The sequence below is a fragment of the Equus caballus genome, chromosome 18 (genome assembly GCF_041296265.1).
Source record: "Equus caballus isolate H_3958 breed thoroughbred chromosome 18, TB-T2T, whole genome shotgun sequence".
Classification (NCBI taxonomy): Eukaryota; Metazoa; Chordata; class Mammalia; order Perissodactyla; family Equidae; genus Equus; species Equus caballus.
In genome coordinates, this window is record NC_091701.1 from 61,391,589 (window position 1) to 61,399,751 (window position 8,163).

Genomic DNA, 8,163 nt, shown 5'->3' on the forward strand with positions numbered 1-8,163 from the left:
CAAACATCACAATAAAGACTCTTTTGAATAACCTCACTAACCAATAAGAAAACTTTTTTCCTCCATTATTTAATTTTTCAAATATTTTTCTTGGAAACTTCAAAGGTTTCATTGTGTGTAGGATGCAATACTAGGTGCTAAACATAGTAGTGTAAGTAATAATGAATAGAACTACAATAATAATAATAATAATGCTTCCTCACACATTCAAGCAATTTAATACACCAATGATTTAACCACATTTAGCTTTGAAGTTACACACCATCGTTTGTTTCTTTTCTTATGTGAAAAGTAATCTTTTCTTATACACCAGCATTAATTTTTTTCAGACTTATTAGTACATATGTATTTAAAAGTATGTTAAATTAAGCCATGCACTTTGACTTATTTTATAGAAACACAAGAAATGTATATAAACAAGCAAAACCAATATATCTTTTTGCTTTTTTTCCCCAAGACAGCTATATTAACATATTTGATTAGTAAACACATACTCTAATAGCTAAAGAGTACACAAAAAGTACATCTATAAAACAGCACATAATTGTTAGCAGTCTTCTAATAAAAAATAATCACATAAAGTTTCTCAATATTTGCTGCTATTTTCAAACTGAAGCATCGTGTAGTTTGAGCTGGGGTAAATTCCTTAATTGAAAATCAACCAGATCCAAAACTGAGGTCAGCAAAAAGGAGCACTATAACCTTTATTCCTTGACTTTTGCTTCACTACTCTTCAACACTGCCTTCTAGAATTTCAGCACTGGAAGATTTGCGAAATTTGCGTTCTTTCCCAAATTCATCAATCCAATATGCCTTACTCTCTTCATGTTAAATACTTATTTATCAATGTACTTACATTAAATTCAAGTCTTTAAAAATTTAAAGTTTTTAAATATAAGTGTCAGGAAATGAAAAACTTACCTCTCATAGAATGAGAAACCTCTCAAATCTCAGGAAAAAAAAATCCTTTCACTCTATGTAGTCTCATCTCAAATTATTATAGTTATAATTAACTGTTTGAAAAGAATGAGAGCTTTCTCCTATATGCTTAGCTCTAGTGATTCTGGCTTCTACTATTCATCCTCATAGAATATCTATAGGGATATTTCCAGAGAAATATATAATTCTTCGAGAGTATTTCCAGGGGAAAAAAGTTACTAGGAACTCTTGACTCAATTGAGAGAGGATTGACGATAAAAATAGAAGACATGTTATATTGCATTGGACCAATGGGTCATCTAACTGAATGTTGAGACCAAGACACATTTTGAAAGGAAGCACTACGGCTTTCTAATTCATTCATCTAAAATCCAGAAATATAGATGATTTCCTTAATGAATTAGATCCACTGATGTATGATCCAAACATTTTCTAAACTTCTCGGCTGTTATTCTGTTGTTTGCTTATTCCAGTGCTTTAGACAACATATTTTGTTAACTTTACTACCCACCATGTTCTTTTGGTTGACATAAAATTACTTCTTTTAAACTTCAAGAGACACTCCCTAGTATATTTAATATCCCAGGATTTTATTAACTTAGTTAACATTATCCATATTATTCCTGAGTCTTTTAAATAATTTATTCATAGTTCTCAGCTTTTTATCATTTTAGATAAAAATATCACATACATTTTATATATACACATACATTTTTATAACTAACATAATTAAAGAAGTTTAGAGGATGATAAATTCCTGGCAGAAAGTGGAGACATCAACGTTCCTTGAGGATGACACTGTGGAAGGGAACTTTCTGTCACTGACTATTTAGTATTTTCTGAGCACGACCTACATCTGCACCACTTCCAATCCATCAAATCTCCTCATCTCCTCTAACTTGACAGCTGTCCCTACCACTATCGAAGCTGTTCTATGTAAAAACACCAGTTAATCTCATTTTATCGTGTCAAGTTCTCTCTTCTCAGTGCTCTGTATCCTAGCCTCTCTGTAACTTTTTATACCATTGGACAACTTTTTTTTTCTAAACCATAATTAACCTTTGATTACGTGGCCCAGGTTTTCTACTGGCTTCTATAACTTCTCCTTATTGTTTTTTCCTCAAATTCCACTTGCTTTTCAGGTCCCCAAAGTTTGTCCTCAGGGCATTGTCCTTGACTGAGCATTCTCTAAACTGGCTCCATTGAGAAATTCATATTTTCTGACTCAACCATCACCTCTACATGAATGACCTCGGGTCAACTAGATGTCTTGGCTTCACTCACTCTTTTATCCATTCATGAAATACTTACTGAATGCTTATGATATGACAGGCACTAAATAAAGAAATTGGGTTCCTCAACACTCTATAAAAATATGACTCATAACCCTTATTAGACTAGTGTCCAAGTTTCCCTAGCTTTAAACTGTCAAGCCATCTCTGATAATCCTCTTTCTTCAATCCCTGTATTCATTCTTTTAATATCTTTCATTTATTTTTTAAAAGTGACTTTTGAGTCATCAGGTTTTTGTATGGGCTTCAACATAATCCAAGTTGTCATGTCCCTTATACCTGGATTATTACTTTAGCTTCCTAGTTGGTCCTCTGACTATTTTCTTCAACCTGTATAATAGTATTTTTTTCTCATGTCACTGCTACAGTTCGTAAACACAACAAGCCCAAACACCACCTGATTTTTGAAGCTTATATAATCTAGACTCACCATACTATGTAAGTTTTATTCCCAATATGCACCCTTTTTACAGCCAGCAAGTTTCTCCACAATATGAATTATTACTTCCATGTTTTTGCTAATACTATTTTTTTTATTCTGTGATTTATTTTTTCTCAGCTGATTTTCCCCCTTCCAAATGGAATTGTAAGCTCTTGGAAATTAGGATCTATTTTTAGTTGTGGAATTTTATCAATTCTGAAATGCACATTTTTTCATATTATTAACTTCCCTGATATCAAGACGCATGTTATAAGCAATGATGTTTTAAACATTGTAATAGATTAACTGGAAGTAATTTTTCTTTCTTGGTGGTACATGAAATAATGGTGTGTCTTATAATCAATGGTATCTTAAATTCAATGAAATACCTTTTTTTAACCTTTGCAGCCCTTGATGGAGTATTAAGCTCACTGTAGATATTCCATAAATGCTTGTTGGTTTATTTATTTCCTGGTTATATGGTTTTGAACCACAGAAGTGGATGCAGAAAAAGATAACCCACATATCCAGCATGTTACTAATTTCAAAAAAATTTTAATGGTTTATTTTATTTTTCAAGAAAGATTAGCCCTGAGCTAACATCTGCCACCAATCTTCCTCCTTTTTTTTTTTTTTTTTTTTTTGCTAAGGAAGATTGGGTCTGAGCTAACATCCCTGCCCATCTTCCTCTACTTTAAATGTGGGACTCCTGCCACAGCAAAGCTTGACAAGCAGTGCATAGGTCCACACTCAGGATCTGAACTGGTGAACCCTGGGCCGCCGAAGAGGACCATGTGAACTTAACCACTGCGCCACTGGGCTGGCCCCTTAACGGTTTATTTTTTGAGGGAGGTAGAAAAGGTGAAAAAGCATTAGACAAGTATGTGAAGCCTACTTTTTCTTTTAAATGTGTATCACAAAGGATTGAACTCTAAACTTCTGAATTTTATCCTAAGCTCTCTTTCTCCAGGCTTTGAGAAGATCTCACTTATTTTGGGCCATGTGAAATCCTTAAATATCACCACAGACATGGAAATAATTAATATTTGGAAGGAAATGTAGAAAATTTCTACTTCCGTTTTTATTGCTTCTTTTTGTATTATCCCTATAACAATGCTTATATAAGCCAAAAATGCTGTATGATCAAAGTGCTCCAGCAACAAATTCACATGAGGCATTGTATTCATAAAGAAAATACACATTCAAACTTGCTTTAATTGAACTAATTTTTTTGAAAATGTCTTTAAAAATCTCTTACAGGGAGTGATGCCATAATCACGAGAGAAGTTTGGTTTTTCTCTGTATTCATTTCAGGCTGTGTCTGCGTGTTCTCAGTCAAGTGCAGAATTGACACTTTCAACTCAAGCCAAAAATTGTAATACAAAGTAGACTTTTGATTATTTATAAGTGTTTTTACCCATATAAGTCATATCTCAATTAATGAAGGTTACATGTTCCCATGATGATTTTATTGTATAATATGTCAGAATGTGTAATGCAGTGGGATGAAAGTGGGCCTTGGGATCCAAGAGACCTGAGACTGAACACAAGACCCACTGCTTACTAGCTCTTTGCATTTCAATTACTTTATCTAAAAGTGGGATTTTTGAGAGGATTAGAGATAATACTTGGAAAATGCCTAGTATAGCACTTGGGATAGATCCTCCAACTCTATTAGGAGAGAGAAATTATATGGCGGGGCACAGGGACATATTCCAGCATGCACTCACTTCACACTTTCCTCTTTTCCCCAGACCCAGGGCCCCTTAGTCCTTGTAAGCATATGCCCCCTCTTTCAGGAGAATCCCTTGCCAAGCATGCTCTAGTGTAGGCAACGCCTCCTTTATGGATGGAATGCTGCCCTCTCTCTCTCGCCTGGGTCTCACAACCCTTTGCCTCTTATTTCTCTTCTGCCAGCACCCCAGGCCTGAGAAACTGGTGCTTCTCCCAATCCCTCTGCATCCAGGCTAGCTATGTGAAAAGGAGTTTTGCCCTTAATGGACTTTTTGGAAAACCATGGAAAACTAGTGAAGTAGAACAAGCATTAAATATTGAGCCAAGAGGCCTGGCATCATGAGTGATGTGACATTAAACAAATCAGTTTACTTCTCTGGACCTTGGTCCTTCTTCTGTAAAATGAAGGGTTGAGTTGGGTAGACCCAGAGAATGAATCAGTGTAGTATTAGTATCCAATGCTACTGCAGGCATGCTAGCACTACAGTATGATTAGCAGGGACTGCAGCTATCAATGTGGAACCAACAGCTCCACCCATCCTCTATAGCATGATGTGATACAAAGAACATGGGCTTTTGAGTAAGACAGAACTGTGTTCAACCATCCGTGTTACTAGAGTCTAACAAACAAATCCAAATTCTGCAACCAAAGGCTAGGTCCTTAAGTTCCAAATTAAATGTCCTTCTCTTTTAAAAATGTAGCAATTACCCATCTCATTTGGTTGTCGTGAGGATTGAATCACATAATGTTTGTGTAGCACTGGGACATAGCATCTGCTCTTGCTGAGGAGGTCTTTAAATCCAGTATTAGTGCTCAGTCTTCATCTTACTCAGCAGTATCAGCAGCATATGACACAGCTGATCACACTGTCCTCCTTGAAACACTTTCTATACTCTCAGATCTCTCTCTTTTTCTTTGCCTCCTATCTTCTGGCTGTCTCCTTCTTAGTCTCCTTTGCTGGATCCTCCTCATTTTCCTCACCCCTTAATGAGGGCATACATCAGGCTTCTCTATCCACCATCACTACTAGATCATCTCATTCAGTCCCATGGCTTTAAATGGCATCTTCAAGCTGATTGCTCCAAAATTTACGTCTCAAGGGGAAATCTCTTCTACAAAGTCCAGAATCACATGTGCAGCTGCCCACCTGACAACTCCATTTGGTTGACTAATAAGCATATTAAACTTAACCTGTCATAAACTGAACTTTTCAATTCCACATCATTCCTTTCTTGGTAAACGGCAAATCTATGCTTCAGTTGCTTAGGCCAAAAAACTTTGGAATTCTCCTAATATCCCCCACATCAAACTACTAATAAATCATTTTGGCTTGGCTCTCATATGTCTAGACTCTAACTACGTGTTACCTCCCCCTCTGCTGTCATTCCACCCCAAGCAACTGTCGTCTTCCATCTGGAACATTGTAGTAGTCTCCTAACAAAGCTCCCTGCTTCCGTTTTACCCCCTCTCCTCACAGCAGCCAGAAAGATCCTTCTGCAGCGCAAACATGATATCATGTCACTTATCACAGATTGGGTTTCCCTGGAAGCAGACTGAGGTAGAGTTTAGCATGCAGAACTTTTTAAAAGAAGTGTCCTTGGGATTGACATCTGTGGAAGGGCAGGGAAGGATCAGGACTGGGCAGATGAGGAAGTCAAAAGTCACCAGGCCCAGTGACAGGCTTGGCTGACCACATGTTGGCCTTTAGAGCTAGAATGGCCCTTCAGAGTTGTTTCAAGTTGGGCCAAGATGGCCAGGCCTTTGTTCTCCCACATCAATCAGTCATGGCTGTGGTCTGTCCTGTGAAGTATGCAACCTCGGGCAAGGAAGCCCTCCACAGCTGAGGCAGTCCCTGAAGAGACTGTTCCAAGTCAGCCAACAGCACTCTCAGACAACAGATATTGGTTGAAGGGGGACCTGGGTAGCACAACACAAGATCCACCACTCCTCTCTAGCCATTTCCCTCCAGTGGCTTCCCATCTCACTCAGAATAAAATCCAAAGTCTTTATCATTTCTCTGTGATCTCATCTCCTACCACTGTTCCCTTCACTCACCCTCAAAAGCCACATTCACTTGGAAGTTTCTTAAACCTCCCCATCTCCTACCTCCCACCAGCTGGCTCCTGTCTCAGCACTTACTACTCCTTCTGTCTGCAAAGCTCTTCCCCCAGATATCTACAGGGCTGGTTCCTGCACTTTATTTAAGTCTCTGCTCAAATTTCACTTTATCAGAGGGGCCATTTCTCACCAACCATAGCAAATGGCACTCTGCTCTTTCATTCTCTTCCCTTATTTCACTTATCTTTTTTCCTTTTAGGACTTAAAGCATGACCTAACCTGGTTATATATTTATTTATTGTCTGTCTATCCTCTCCCTCCACTTGGATATAAGCTCCATAAAAGAGAGGATTTTGTTTTTATTCACTGCTATATCCCCAGTGACTATAACAGTGCCTGGCACATAGTAGATGCTCAGTAAATATTTGTTAACTACAATTATTTTGGGAGCAGGGCAGTGTTCCATAGTAAATAAGAGCTAAGGCATTGGACTGAAACAAACCGAGGTTTTATTTCTGGTTATAATCTTAGGAGCTGGGAGATGCAGGGTATGTTATTTGCTATCTCTGCATCTTGAGTTTCCTTAGTGGTAAAATGTAGATGATCATAATACTACATACAGAACAGATTTATGGTGAGATCAAATGTGTAAAGCATCATTAAGCATTTGATGGATAACACTGAGAAATTAAAAACTGCTTATAAACACAGTACCTAGCATGTAGTAAGTGCTCAATGGTTGGTCATTATTTTTTTGATCATTTTATGATAAATATATGGAATAATTTGTGGTTAGAGTTGTTTTTGATGAACCTGTGATTGTTTGGTGCAAATAATTTGTTCAACTCTTCATTTTAGAGCACCCTGTTGATAGTCTGGGCTGACATCTCACTCTTTTCAACAGGGAGAAATTTGGTTTTTTAAATTTTACATCAGAAAATTTCAACAACAACAATTTTAATGTGGTGTTGGAGAATAAGTTTTCATTAAGTACAACTTCACTTTATACATGTGTTCATGCATTGTGTCTAAGTCCATTTAAATTTAAAAAGAAATTTTTTTTATTGAGGTAACTGGTTTATAACCTTATATGAATTTCAAGTGTACATCATTATATTTCGACTTCTATATAGACTACATCATATTCACCACCAAAAGTCTAGTTGCCATCCATCACCTACAAATGTGCCCCTTTACCTCTTTCGCCCTTCTCTCTTACTGCCTTCCCTTTGGTAACCATCAGTCTATTCTCTACGAGCTTGTTTGTTGTTGTTTTATCCTCCGCATACGAATGAAATCGTAGTGTATTTGGCTTTCTCCATTTGACTTATTTTGCTTAGCATACTACCCTCAAGGTCCACTTAAAATTGCATTTTAGTGGTGTAAGGAAAATTCCTATTTAAGGTAATCTTGTGATTTCTTTTGCAAAACAAATCATCCTTTTGTAATCAGAGTCATCATTCTATCATTGATCTGTTTTGTAAGTGTGGATGTTTATACGTCCAATTTTCTGAAACTCTGAAGGGGACTTGCTGCAAATGCTTCCTATAAACCGAGTGCATATTTATTGCATAGGCTTCTTCAGCAGTGTTGCTGATGGTGAGAGCGTAGGAGGGAAGTCAGAAAATACATGTTTCAAGCTCTTGCCAATCTGCATATAGAAACAATTTAGAAATTAAAAAGAAGAAATTAGAATTAAAGAAAGAATTTAGAATTAA